General features: G+C 43.1%; 2 non-coding genes across 2 annotated transcripts; both read left to right on the plus strand.

Annotated features, from left to right (window-relative positions):
* Positions 1-5,411: 5,411 nt before the first annotated feature.
* Positions 5,412-5,602, plus strand: LOC113073792 (U2 spliceosomal RNA). The gene has a single exon (XR_003280531.1). It is a non-coding gene; the product is annotated as a U2 spliceosomal RNA (small nuclear RNA).
* A 374-nt stretch (positions 5,603-5,976) lies between these two features.
* Positions 5,977-6,140, plus strand: LOC113073789 (U1 spliceosomal RNA). Its single transcript, XR_003280528.1, has one exon. It is a non-coding gene; the product is annotated as a U1 spliceosomal RNA (small nuclear RNA).
* Positions 6,141-14,127: the final 7,987 nt, after the last annotated feature.

The raw sequence follows: 14,127 nt of genomic DNA on the forward strand, positions 1-14,127 counted from the left end.
CGGTCATTTGGTACACACGTGGCACCCTACCGAAAGCCCTGTACCGAAACGGTTCCGGTACGAATACATGTACCGTTACACCCCTAATATATATATATATATATATATATATATATATATATATATATATATATATATATATATATATATTAATGCTATCCACATAAGCACACACATACTGTATATAGTAACTAAATGTAGGTTTTTTATGACATTTAATGATTTTAAATGACATTTTATTACATGAATGCACAGGAAATGTTCCTTTCAACTTCAAATGTTTCCTTTTAGCCTATATTTAAATTTTACACAACTAGTAAATGTTGACTAGTAAAAACTAGTAAAAGTTGTTTTCTCTTTTTTCAGGATTTGTGTATAAACATAGAATACTGAATGTTATGAACATAATGTTAAATATGAACAGTAGAATGCAGTATGTACTTACATGCATACATGCACAGATCATTATTTTTTTACAAGAGCTAATCATAACGTCAGCATAAACACATAACGCTAATATCCACCTTGGGCTTGCATGCCTTTCACTAGTAATGGAATGTCAGGTGTAATGCCAGTGACAGCCAGTCTAAAATCACTGTGGACTTCAGTCTGTCGCGTGACTTTGTTTTTATAGCCACAAGGGCACTGAGGGCTTGTCTCAGAGAGGTAGATGGTACTGAAAGGAAGAATGATCTTTGTAATGGCACAGTTTGCAAGTTTAGGTGCGACAACAGGTCCCTGGCTATCCAAAGCCTTTTGAATCCATTCTCTTGGAAGTACTTTCTTGACAGTGAATCAGTTTGTAGTTCAGAGAGCTCATCTTCACAGCCAAGGTATTCCACATCTTCAAGCCTGGATGTGAAGGATCCATAACCCACGACTCCTTGGATAATGCATCAACATCCGCAAAGCGGGACTTTAATTCCTCCTGTAGTGCAGTCATGTGGCGGCAAAACTCGGCGCGCAAAGATGCACTCACGGTACCCCCAGAATGTTGAAGCAGCAGTGGAAAGTGTTGTAAATGCCCCTGTGACATTTTTCCAGCCCTGTACTTCCAGCTTGCACATAAAAGGATCGATTGCTTCTTTGCACTCCAAAGATGTTTGACTCAGAGCCCTGCAGTCTCTTGATGGGTGTCATTATAAAGAGTGATTTTGTCAGCAAGGTATGCGGTTTTTGATCCAGAACCCATCAGTCAGTGCTCCAACGGTGTGTTTTGATTTCGCAGAAATTTGAGGATTTTATCCTGCAGTTCTAGAAAGCACACAAGCACTTTGCCACGAAGAAAGCCAGCGTACCTCCATGGTGTAGCAGTGAGAGTTTGGTGCGCTTCATCCTCACACAGTTGTGCAAATAATCTCTGGTTGGTAGGGCGAGCTTTAATGAAGTTTACGACTTTTACAACTGTTTGCCAACGTGTCACCAAGGTCTATGGACAGTTTTTTACTGGCGAGTGCCTGGCGATGTATCATACAGTGGAAAATTACACAGTCTAAAGCCTTTTCCATCAAACGGCTGTTAAATCCCTTATTTCTACCCATCATGCGACAGGTCCATCCGTGCAGCATGCGATGAATATTTGTGTAGGGCAGATTGTACGATGTGAGGTATGAATCAACAGCCATAAAAGTATCCTGACTTGTAGTTGTTGTGGGTAATTGGCAGACATAGTATTGTAGATATACTGTATATGATAAACAGCAGACTCTCTGGGTCGTTTCATCCAGCTGTATAGCAAAATGGACTTCTCTAAGCTTTTCGTGCAACTGTTTTTTGCAGTTTTCTGCCATTTTATCAATTCTGTCTTTAACAGTGTTGTTAGAAGGTGGGACATATTTATCTTTTCAGCTGCTTGCGGGCCACATAGTCCCTCCACTATTTTTAATGCAGGCGGGTTTGATTAACTCCTCTCCAATATTATGCGGCCTTGATTGCCTTGCCAATTAACAACGAACACTCAAAGGAGACTTTAGTAGCCTTCCTGTAAATCACTACCTGCTCTTTCAAATACTTTTCTGATATCTGTCGATCTTTTTGACAAGCCATCTCTTTTTTTCTCTCTAAGAATTCCTTACCTTTGGCCAGTTGTTTCTGGTTGCTTTCGTTTCCTGGTGTCTTTCATCTTGCTTGGTTTCATGCTCTCGTTTGCCAGTTTTTCACCACAAAAGACACATTTACTTGTCTTGGCCTTCAATAAAACCAAAAATTTATGTAGGTTTTGTCATAGTGTCTTAACTTTTTTCTTCAACTCTGAGGAAGAATTACTGCATTTACGTTTCTCTGCCATTTTCCTTTTATTTTTGCAGTTACTATGACGAACAAGCACATTGATCAAGTGACGTATTCGCGCAAAATTTTTATCATTATTTTATATAAGAGATCATTTTTGACTGCCTTATCTTGGCATTGTAAGCATATGATTTTTTTTAAAAACTTTGAAAAAAATATTTTTATATAAGAATTATTAGTGGAAACATTTTATGCATCTTTCTTCACCTCAAAGCATATCTGCTCCCTCGCCCCCCCCTGTGAACTCTGGCACCCCCTAAGGGGGACCCCAGGTTGGGAACCAATGCTATAGCCGATACTTTATAGTTCCAAGAAGGATGGGGGGTTGTGTCCTATTTTAGATCTGCATCAGTTAAACCGATCTCATTAAATGCGACTGAAGTTCAAGATGCTCACTATTTGTGTCAGGTTGTATATCAGGTCAGGTCCAAGGACTGGTTTGTCACGATAGAGCTACAAGATGCTTCATTTTGATATCTTCACCCTTACCAATCACAGGAATTTCCTAAGGTTTGCTTTCAGCGGCAAAGCTTACCAATATCGAGATCTTCCTTTTGATCTAGCACTCTGACTCCAAACTTTTTTTTTAATTTTGGCTCAATCAGAGCAGATAGTAGTTTGACATTGAGATGTTGTTCTCACCCATATGAAAAATTTGGAGTTAAGATTAAACGGCAAGAAAAAGTGTGCTTTCTCCATTACAGAGGACTATTTATCTGGGCTTGGTGTGGGATTCAACCACGATGCAGGCACGTCTTTCGCCTACTCATAGAGAATCAAGAGAGGCCAGTCACTCACTGTCAAGCAATTTCAGAAACTATTGGGGTTAATGGAAGCTGCGGTCCAACATTTTACCTCTTGGCCTGCTGTACATGAGACCCCTACAGTGGTGGCTCAAACCAAGGGGTTATCCCCAAGAGGAGACCCACTTCGCATGATCAAGGTCACGCGGCGATGCCTATGTGCCTTAGATATGTGGAGGATGCCTTGGTTCTTGTCTCAGGGCCCGGTGCTGGGAGCTCCTTGTCATTATGTAATGCTAGTGACAGATGTATCCCTCTGTGGTTGGGGTGCGATCGATGAGTAGTCGCCATCTGGAGAAAGGCGGACCAACTCCTAGTATGCTATGGTCCCCCTAAGAGTGGTCCTTCCAGCCACAAAACAGACCCTTCAGTCGGTGGATAGTGGATGCAATTACTGTTGCCTATGAGTCCTCTGATCTCCCCTCCCCATTGGAGTCAAGGTTCACTCAACCTGCAGTATGGCAGCCTCCAAGGCCTTCTTGTCAGGTGTGTCCATGCAGGACATCTGCAACGCAACTGGATGGTCCATATCCCTTACATTTGTCAGATTTTATGGTTTAGACTCTCGTTCCCAAAGTGTTTTCCATGCATCTCGAGTTCCTGAAGGAGAACGTCCCAGGTTACATATGTAGTCATGGTTCTCCGAAGGGGAACGAGAAGCTGCGTCTCAAGGCAAGAGTTTGCTTCATTCCTAGAAGCTGACGCTACCACCTCATGTGCTTTTATAGCTTCCTGGTCACTATGTCACCCGCCTATGATGTCACAACTAGGGCTGGGATAAACTATTATTTTTTAAACGATTAATCTAGCGATTATTTTTTCGATGCATCGATTAACCCTTTCGAGTCGATTACAGCATATATGCGTTTTGAGTAATTTTCTCCTGATAACCCCGAAAATAACTTAAATTACACTTTCAGTTTTAATCGTACAGATAAGAGCAAAACATCAATCGAATCTGTAAAAGGGTCTACTTTTTTTGGACACAGACATAATAACAACAAAACTTTGTGCACTTATAAAATAAGATAACAACAAGGTGTGCTGTCTGCAGCCATTGTCTGCGCTTGATCTTCATTTACAAACACGTCATTAAAATGAACTATAACTCCGTGAATACTCAACGAAAAGAAATGAGAGAGATATCTATAGAAAGCTTGACGTGTCTATTTTAAACTAAAACAAGTGCCGCAGAAAACATATATTCTGTGATAAGTAAGCCATATGAAAACAACACCATGTCTGTTTTTCATGTCTCCCTCATTATATCTAATGTGACCATACCCCTGCGTCAGATGTCAGTTTTATATACCTTCTAAATCATAAACATCTAAAAGACATCTAATTGACATCTATCTGACATCTAAAAGGCAGTGTTGGGGAGTAACTAGTTACATGTAACAGCATTACGTAATTTAATTACAAAATGAATGTAACTGTAATTAGTTACAGTTACGAAGAAAAAATTAGTAATTAAATTAAAGTTACTTATGAAATTTTTAACGATTACAAAGGCAATTACATTTGAATATTTACACACATCCACATACAGATTTCACTGATTTCTTTCCCAAATTGCACTGACTGTTCTGAGACATACGCCCTAATAATTTCCAGAATTTTAACAGAATTTTTTGTTTTTCCCAGTCCGCCCTTCCTGTAAATTAATGGCAAAAACATGCAGTTTCATTTAATACAAATAGGCCTACTGAAGCTTGCAGTGTTGTCAGCCTCTGCCGCCTCAATATAGGAGTACATGAGCACATAAACATCATTTCTAGAACTGCTCTGTGTCACGTCATGCATTTTACCTATCATATCATATACAAAGAGACAGCAGTTTAAAAAAACACCAATGTTTCAGGAGTTTATTATACAGGAATGACACATGCTTATTAGATAACTGTATTTGAGTTGATGTATATGTTTTTATTTATTATTATTTAATTTTCACAAATTTAGAAAAGTAATCTAAAAGTACTCAAAAGTAATTAGTTACATTACTTTAATAAAGTAATTGAAAAAGTTATACTACTATAACATTTTAAACAGGGTAACTTGTAATCTGTAACCTATTACATTTCCAAAGTAACCTTCCAAACACTGCTAAAAGGAGACGTCCAATAGACGTATTGCAGATGAGCAAACAGCCTTAAAACTACATCTTGCAGATGTAAATTCATATGTCAAATAGACGTCTCCTAGATGTATGTGTGCTATCAGGGTACCATCCCCCAGCGTTTTTAGGTCTCCCAAAACTTACCAAAGCCGAGATGGGCATCGCCGTGTCCGGCTTCCTCCCTGCTGCGTCTTAGCAGCATCGCTTCTCGGCCTTTTGGCTAAGATCAAGTGTAGTATCTGTTCTTATCAGTTTAATATCTGATACGTCCCCCATCCGGGGACTACATATTAAATGGATTTTTAGATCACGGAGCTGGAGCCGGGGCTTGCTCCGTCCACTCCATGCATCGGCCTGGTATTGCAGTGTCTCCAGGAACGGTGTGCTTTCCCTTTTTGGGGATTGCCATTTATTGTGTCGAATAGCAGAACAAGGAATGAGAGCTGCCATTGCAGATGCTGTGGTTTATTGCAAACTTTTTTCCTGATGTGTCCACCTGGGGTCTTGGACTCTTCCACTAACGATGCACCCACCTGAGGTCTTGAAGTCTTTCACAGACGAGGTGACGCATCGAATCAGGTGTGTTTGTTTAAAGAGAGTCATCTGAAACTGGCGTTGGGAAGCACCGGCCCATGAGCTTGGCAGTTTCCAGGCCAGTAACGGAAGGCACCCGTCCTTCCTTTCCCGGAGGGGGGGCGGAGGGCTAACCGTTGGTGAGGATGGTAGAGATGCAAATCAGACCTCTGGCTGACCGCCTGGGCCTTCATACTTACCTGGCAGGGGAGACACCATGATCAAGAAGGCGGTTCACCCAGGGCGAGGCTTGTCCATTGCACTCCGGCCATGCTGACCCCTGCGAATTCCCCAAATGCGGGAATCTCGACTGCATAATTTATGGTAGTGGGGGACTGCGTTCGCGCTCTCCCCTGAAATTGTTGGTGAAACAAAGCAGAAGAGGTTTTTACAGTTTTTTTTTTATTTTCCTTTCAGAATGGGGAGTTCTGTCACATGCGAGATATGTGTTGTGCGCCTGTGAAACAAAGTCACTTGCGCTCTTGAAAAATCGGACCCTGGTGGGTAGTTTAGTTCGAACATAGCGCAGACCTTACTTTGAAAGTAGATTGGACTGACTGCAGCCTAGCTGTAACTGTCTCCATGTTGTTTGGTTGTCCTTTTTTTCGATTCGTATTAATTTTGTTGTCGCTTACAGCGACACCTAGTGGCCTGTCGCCGCGCCCTTTTTCACCTGGCCTCGGACTGAGCCCCTGCACAGGTGTGCCGATTTGGGTGAAGGGATCTCACTCCTTCCTGGAGTTATAGCCATTCGAGCCACCTCGGACACGCCACCTTAGCACGCTTTGAGGTCCCCTCGCCAAGGTGAATGGAAATTTCCTATTTTTTTGGATGATTATTGACAGTCAGACTCCAGAGAAGCTTTCTGTGCTGATTTGGGTGGGACTGGGCCAAATACCTGGCGCCAGGTTGCAAAAGAAGGTTTTCGACAAAATCCAAAATACCCGAAAATTTCGTCAGAGCGACGGGCCAATCTGAGACCTGCGTCTCGTTCGGCTCGAGCCAAGGATTCCGGTGACATAAGGCACGTGGCTCTGCGACCAACCGTTTGGGAGTTACGAGCGATGCCGTACTTTCCGTCGCTGCAGTTCCACCGTCAGGCCGATCGGGACAAGGCCCGGTGACGTTGCAGACAGGGGAGGGTACTACCATCCCGCAGTGTTGCAGGTGTTTTCATCTTTGTTTGATTGTCCATTTACATTACATTTTCCCTATTTTTCAGCTTACGGCGCCACCTAGTGGCCTGTCGCCGCGTCCCTTTTCACCTGGCCTCGGACTGAGCCCCTGCACAGGTGTGCCGATTTGGGTGAAGGGATCTCACTCCTTCCTGGAGTTATAGCCATTCGAGCCACCTCGGACACGCCACCTTAGCACGTTTTGAGGTCCCCTCGCCAAGGTGAATGGAAATTTCCTCTATTTTTGGATGATTATTGACACTCAGACTCCAGAGAAGCTTTCTGTGCTGATTTGGGTGGGACTGGGCCAAATACCTGGCGCCAGGTTGCAAAAGAAGGTTTTCGACAAAATCCAAAATACCCGAAAATTTCGTCAGAGCGACGGGCCAATCTGAGACCTGCGTCTCGTTCGGCTCGAGCCAAGGATTCCGGTGACATAAGGCACGTGGCTCTGCGACCAACCGTTTGGGAGTTACGAGCCATGCCGTACTTTCCGTCAGGCCGATCGGGACGAGGCCCGGTGACGTTGTAGACAGGGGAGGGTACTACCCAGATAGCACACTTACGTCTGCAAGATGTCTGTTAAAGAAATGTTGATCTGGAAAGCATCTGCCATCTACAAACGTCTGACATACGCCTTTCAGATGTCAGTTTTATATACCTTCTAAATCATAAACATCTAAAAGACATCTAATTGACATCTATCTGACATCTAAAAGGCAGTGTTGGGGAGTAACTAGTTACATGTAACAGCATTACGTAATTTAATTACAAAATGAATGTAACTGTAATTAGTTACAGTTACGAAGAAAAAATTAGTAATTAAATTAAAGTTACTTATGAAATTTTTAACGATTACAAAGGCAATTACATTTGAATATTTACACACATCCACATACAGATTTCACTGATTTCTTTCCCAAATTGCACTGACTGTTCTGAGACATACGCCCTAATAATTTCCAGAATTTTAACAGAATTTTTTGTTTTTCCCAGTCCGCCCTTCCTGTAAATTAATGGCAAAAACATGCAGTTTCATTTAATACAAATAGGCCTACTGAAGCTTGCAGTGTTGTCAGCCTCTGCCGCCTCAATATAGGAGTACATGAGCACATAAACATCATTTCTAGAACTGCTCTGTGTCACGTCATGCATTTTACCTATCATATCATATACAAAGAGACAGCAGTTTAAAAAAACACCAATGTTTCAGGAGTTTATTATACAGGAATGACACATGCTTATAAGATAACTGTATTTGAGTTGATGTATATGTTTTTATTTATTATTATTTAATTTTCACAAATTTAGAAAAGTAATCTAAAAGTACTCAAAAGTAATTAGTTACATTACTTTAATAAAGTAATTGAAAAAGTTATACTACTATAACATTTTAAACAGGGTAACTTGTAATCTGTAACCTATTACATTTCCAAAGTAACCTTCCAAACACTGCTAAAAGGAGACGTCCAATAGACGTATTGCAGATGAGCAAACAGCCTTAAAACTACATCTTGCAGATGTAAATTCATATGTCAAATAGACGTCTCCTAGATGTATGTGTGCTATCAGGGTACCATCCCCCAGCGTTTTTAGGTCTCCCAAAACTTACCAAAGCCGAGATGGGCATCGCCGTGTCCGGCTTCCTCCCTGCTGCGTCTTAGCAGCATCGCTTCTCGGCCTTTTGGCTAAGATCAAGTATCTTGTCGGACGGTTGAGACTGCGATCGCCTCTTGGAGGTTTCCTGACTCGAGATCGTTTCATATCTTGAGTCACACAACTTCGAGAGGTATATTGAACTCTGCTGCTTCGGGCTCCAACAAGTTTTAAGGTGAGGTCTTTTAATTATTTATTTTGTTATTTATTGTTGTATTTATTGTTGTTTTAAGTTTTTAGGCTGTTGGTGCCTCCATCATGTCGGCTGCCCGTGCCGGCGTGCGGAGGCACCACAGCGTGCGTTTTTTATTCAGGCAGGGTGAGGGGAAGCTCCTGGGAATGTCCCGTATGGACTTTTCCAGGAAGCTGATCCAAAAGACCCTAGCTTTTAAATGTGACGACCTGAATTGTTTGATGACTCTGCCCTTGAACAAAGGATTTGATGTTAGTTTTAAAACCGCTTCCCTACTTAATGACTTTTGGCAAAGGTTTGAATCAGTTAAAGCCCAGTTCTCCATGTTCACTGTTGAGAAACTTTCTGATAACACACTTAAAACTGTGATTGTCAGGATGTTCAATGAAACCGTGACTGGAGATGATATTTGTGTTTGGTTGGGTAGATTTTGCACTGTTCGAGGCCAGCCTGTCAAAGTGTTAGATGAAGATGGCATTTGGACATGCTCCTGGCGAATTCCCATTAAACAATGGGAAGACGCTGGGGGCTACCAGGGCCTGAAGCATCTGCCTTCCATGATTGTGCTCGGAGAGAACAGAGGCTACATACATTATCAAGGAATGCCCAAACTCTGCAGAAAGTGTGGAAGGTTTGGTCATCTAGCTGAAGCATGCCAAGAGTTAATCTGTGGGAAGTGTAGAGAAATTGGTCACAGTTTTGATGACTGTACCAATGGCAGACGGTGCAATCTTTGTGGAGAAACAAACCATCTCTACAGAGACTGCCCTAAAAGTTTTGCCAACAAGCTAAAAATGGCCGCCCCACATGGGCAACAAACAAAGGAACAAAGGAGAGAGGAGGCGGTCCCTGAGGTTTTGGCGGGAATTTCAAATTCCCAGCCGGCCTCAGGGATTGGGCAGGAAGGAGGAAGTGGGGCGGCCACAGGGGCGGAGGCAACGGAACAGGAAATGGTAATGGAAGGAGAGGAAAGTGAGGAAGAGTCACTGGTAACAGTTTCGGATGGGGTGGAAGAATCCACCGGGAGTGAGACACAGTGTTCACTCCCTAATGCTCAGGTGCAAAAAAGGCCTGCGGGGTCTCCTCTGATTGTAACGGAGGAGAAAAAATCTAGGGCAGCATATAAGCTCGATAGTTCCGACTCGGTAGATCTGGAGCGCATGTGGCCCCTAGAGTCCCCAAATGAGGTTTCCTTTTTGCACATTAAGCTAACAGCATCAACGCCAAAGGAGCCACAAGAGGTTCCCTCTGTGGCCTCTGAAGCGACAGGCATTTGCCCTCCTGACCTCAGCTCATCTGGGGAAAAGGAAAGACAAATGCTACAAGATGTAACATGATTTTAATCATATTTTTGTAGTCTTTTTATTGTCTTCTGTTTTAAATGCCTCATACCTTTTTAACCCTACTGCTCATGGCCCTCACCATCTCTACTATCAATGTCAGAAGTGTGAGGTCCACCATTAGAGCACAGAGTATTTTGTCCCTTTTTAAAATCTTTTAAGTCAGATTTGTTTTTATTACAAGAGTGTTCTCTGCCCTTTTTAACTAGGTACACAAAAATGGAAGAGCTATGGTCCGCAGGAGCCTCCATATGGAGCGGATCAAATTTTAACAAAAACGACGGAGTTGCGGTTTTAATTAATAATCCTAACATCTTGGTGAAGGGCAGCACTGTGGTGAGGCAAGGCCGGGCACTTTTAGTAAATCTGACCTTTTTAGACAGGGATTTTAATGTTCTTAATGTATATGGTTTTACGGAAAAGAACGAAAGATATGAGCTTTTAGAAGACTTGCAACCCCACATGCTAGGTAGGGCTCCCCTAATGGTAGCAGGGGATTTTAATTGTGTTTTATCTAAAACAGACAGGAAAAGGGTAGGGGAGGATTTCAGAGTGGACAAAACGTCGGTTTTATTGCAGGGTTTAGTCAGAGATTTTAATTTAGTCGACTGTTTTAAAATTTTGCATCAAAGAGAGGAGGGCTTCACCTGGTTCAGTGGTGACGGTACCAAAGCCTCTCGAATCGACTACGTGTTTACAAGGGACTGCCCGCCAACCGATGCTACATTAACCCCCCTTTTTTTCTCTGATCACATGATGCTGTCTTGCACCCTTTCACTGCCCATGGGTGTGACGGTAGGGGGAGGGCTGTGGAAGCTGAACTGTTCCCTGTTGGAAGACAAGAATGTAATTTTAGAATATAGGGAACAGTTCAGCCAATGGCAGACCCTCCAAGACTTTTATGATACACGTGCACAGTGGTGGGAGATGGTAAAGGACCGGACGAGACAGTTTTTTAGAAAGATAGGGAAAGAAAAGAAGAGTAGGGAAAAGAAATGCATGTTGGGGTTGCAAAAAAGACTACAAAGGTATTTTAATCTTTTAAATAATGGTTTTGATTTTAACACTGAAATCCAGGATGTAAAAAAGGAAATGTCAGTTTTAGCCAATATAGAAAGTAAAGGGGTCCTTTTAAGAAGCAAAGAGAGAGAAATTGAAGAAGGGGAAAAGTGTACCAGATATTTTTTTAAGAAAATAATAACAAGGGGTGGGGGGTTAACCAGGGTTAAAACAGGGGATAGGGAGGTTAACACAACAAAAGAGATTTTAGAGGATGTGGAAAAATTTTATGGGGCTTTATATAGTTTTAAAAAGGTACACTCAGACACCGTAAAAGAAGTTTTAAATTTTGTTGAGAAAAGGGTCGACTGTCAAAATGAGATTTTAGCCCAAGATTTGAACATTTTAGAAACCCAAAAAGCTCTTGGAGGTTTTAAAAGGGGAAGTCCCCAGGAGTGGATGGACTTCCCCTGGAGTTTTATCTAACATTTTGGGACATTTTAGGACAAGAGCTTTTGACAGTTTTTAAAGAGTTTGAGACCCTCGACAGACTTCCAGACAGTTTTAGAATAGGGATAGTTTCTTTACTTCACAAAAAAGGTGACCGGACTGACTTAAAAAACTGGAGACCCATAACACTTTTAAATTTCGATTATAAACTTTTTAGCAAAGTTTTAGCAACACGCATGTCAACTGTTTTAGAGGACGTGATTCACCCGGATCAAGCTTGTTCTGTGCCCGGAAGAAAGATAACAGACAACCTAGTGCTGATTAGAGACACCATCTGTTACGCGAGAGACAGAAATATTCGGCTAGTAGTCCTAAATTTAGATTTTGAAAAAGCATTTGATCGAGTCTCGCAGCAGTACCTCTTCCAGGTTCTGGAGAAAATGGGGTTTCCAAAGAGGTTTATAGCCTGGGTGGGACTGCTGTACAAGGGAATAGTCAGCAAAATTCTAATAAATGGGCATCTTTCCAAAGCTGTGAACATACACAGTGGTGTCCGTCAGGGATGTCCTTTATCTCCTCTTCTGTATGTGGCTTGCATCGAGCCACTGGCACAGATCTTGAGAAGGGACAAATGGATCAAAGGACTGGACGTTCCTGGGACGGGGGGACTGACGGCGACCTGTGTTTTATATATGGACGACGTAACTCTTTTAGCCACAGACGTTTTATCAATACGAAGAGCACTGGACTTGACTGACTGGTACGGTCGGGCCTCGGGCGCCAAACTCAATAGAAACAAGTCCGAGGCCCAGCTCTTCGGGCCGTGGGGAGACGTGGACACAGGAGGACTTGATTTGGTTTTTAAAGACAACGATTTTAAGATTTTAGGCGTTAAATTTGATAAAGACGGGGGTGGACGGGAAAACTGGACTGACTTGTTAGGGAAAGTTAGGAAAAGACTGGGGTTTTGGGGACTAAGACAGATGACGATGGAAGGCAAGGTTTTAATTTTTAAATCTGTGATTTTACCTCTGATTTTACTTGTCTGTTCTGTTTTTAGCCCCCCTCGGTGGTTCCTGGGGAAACTGGAGAGGGCGGTGTTTTACTTCCTGTGGGGGTCCAAGTGGGAGCGCCTGAAGAGGGAGACCATTAAGAAAAGGCCGGAGAACGGTGGAAAAGGCCTCCCAGACCCCCACCTGTTTTTAGGCAGCCGCTTCACCGCCCTGCACATTAGTTATGCCACGACCCCATCCAAAGAAAACAAGACGGCTGCAATGGCGCGATTTTGGATGGGGTCTTACCTACGAACACTGAAAATTTTACCAGTGGACTTGAAAACCCCAGTGTCTTTTAACTTGCCCAAAGAGTACAGTTTTATAAAAAAGTTTTTAAAGAAATACCTTTTAGAGAGTGAAGATGTCACCATTTTAACTCAACACAAGTCTCTCATCTCTGTTGTGCAGGACCGGGAACCGGTGAGTCCAGTTCCGGGCCTCACACCAAGTGAGGCCAAACAAGTTTGGCGGAACGCGGCTCACCCCGCTCTCCAGAACAGGCACAAGGACTTATCGTGGATGGTGGCTCATGAGATCCTCCCGGTCAGGGCGGTTATGCACTCCAGAGGCATGGCCAAAAACCCCATCTGCCCGCGGTCCGGCTGCAATTCCCCGGAGACCGTCCACCACCTGCTCTGGGAGTGCAGCACTGCGCGGGACCTGTGGGCCAAGACCGGCCCCCTGTATTTCCCGTGCCTACCAGCGGGTGGGGCCCAGTTCGGGTACCAGCTCGCCATCCTTGGGGTGGGCCGGGGCTTGAAGGACTTGACGGCACAGAAATTTACCTCGCTCTGGCTCACCCTCAACGTCATCAAGGATGCCATCTGGGCCACCAGAAACCTGCTGGTGGGGAAGCGCGTTACGGTAACCCTCCATGCATGCGAGCTAAAGGTAACATCAATGCTGCAGGGGTACCGGACGACGATATTCGGACGGGGGGGCCGGGGTCGCACGGAGAGGGTCCCGGCAGGCACCGACCCTGGCCGCCCGTAGATGCACCCTCACCACTCTGGCTACGGGAACAGCGGGCCAGCGGGCCGGAGGAGAGGGGATCTCCGCTGAGTCCATAAAGTAGCATCTCATGTCCCTGTTCTGGAGAGTGGGGTGATGACCCACTTGATAAGGACTCACCCCCGGTCTTGCACAATAGATGATTTTTAATTGGTGTTTTTTATTGTTTTATTATGAAAGAGGTTTTATTAACATATATATAACGAGGCTTGTTTGCTTTTTTTAAAAATTTGTATTTTACTTTTGGAACTGACCGCACCTTTTAAACACACCTCAATAATGGACTTTTAAAAACAAGCAAAACACTGTGGTTTTAATCAAATGCTTTTTAACAATGATTGTTTCTTTCATTTTACCATGTGTATTTATTATATATTATATTGCTTGTTTTAATGTGTGATTAAAAAGAAAATGTTGTGTGAAAAAGAAAAAATGCAAATGGAAAAAATGTAAATGGTGACAAT

This window comes from Carassius auratus, unplaced genomic scaffold (genome assembly GCF_003368295.1).
Source record: "Carassius auratus strain Wakin unplaced genomic scaffold, ASM336829v1 scaf_tig00012858, whole genome shotgun sequence".
NCBI lineage: Eukaryota > Metazoa > Chordata > Actinopteri > Cypriniformes > Cyprinidae > Carassius > Carassius auratus.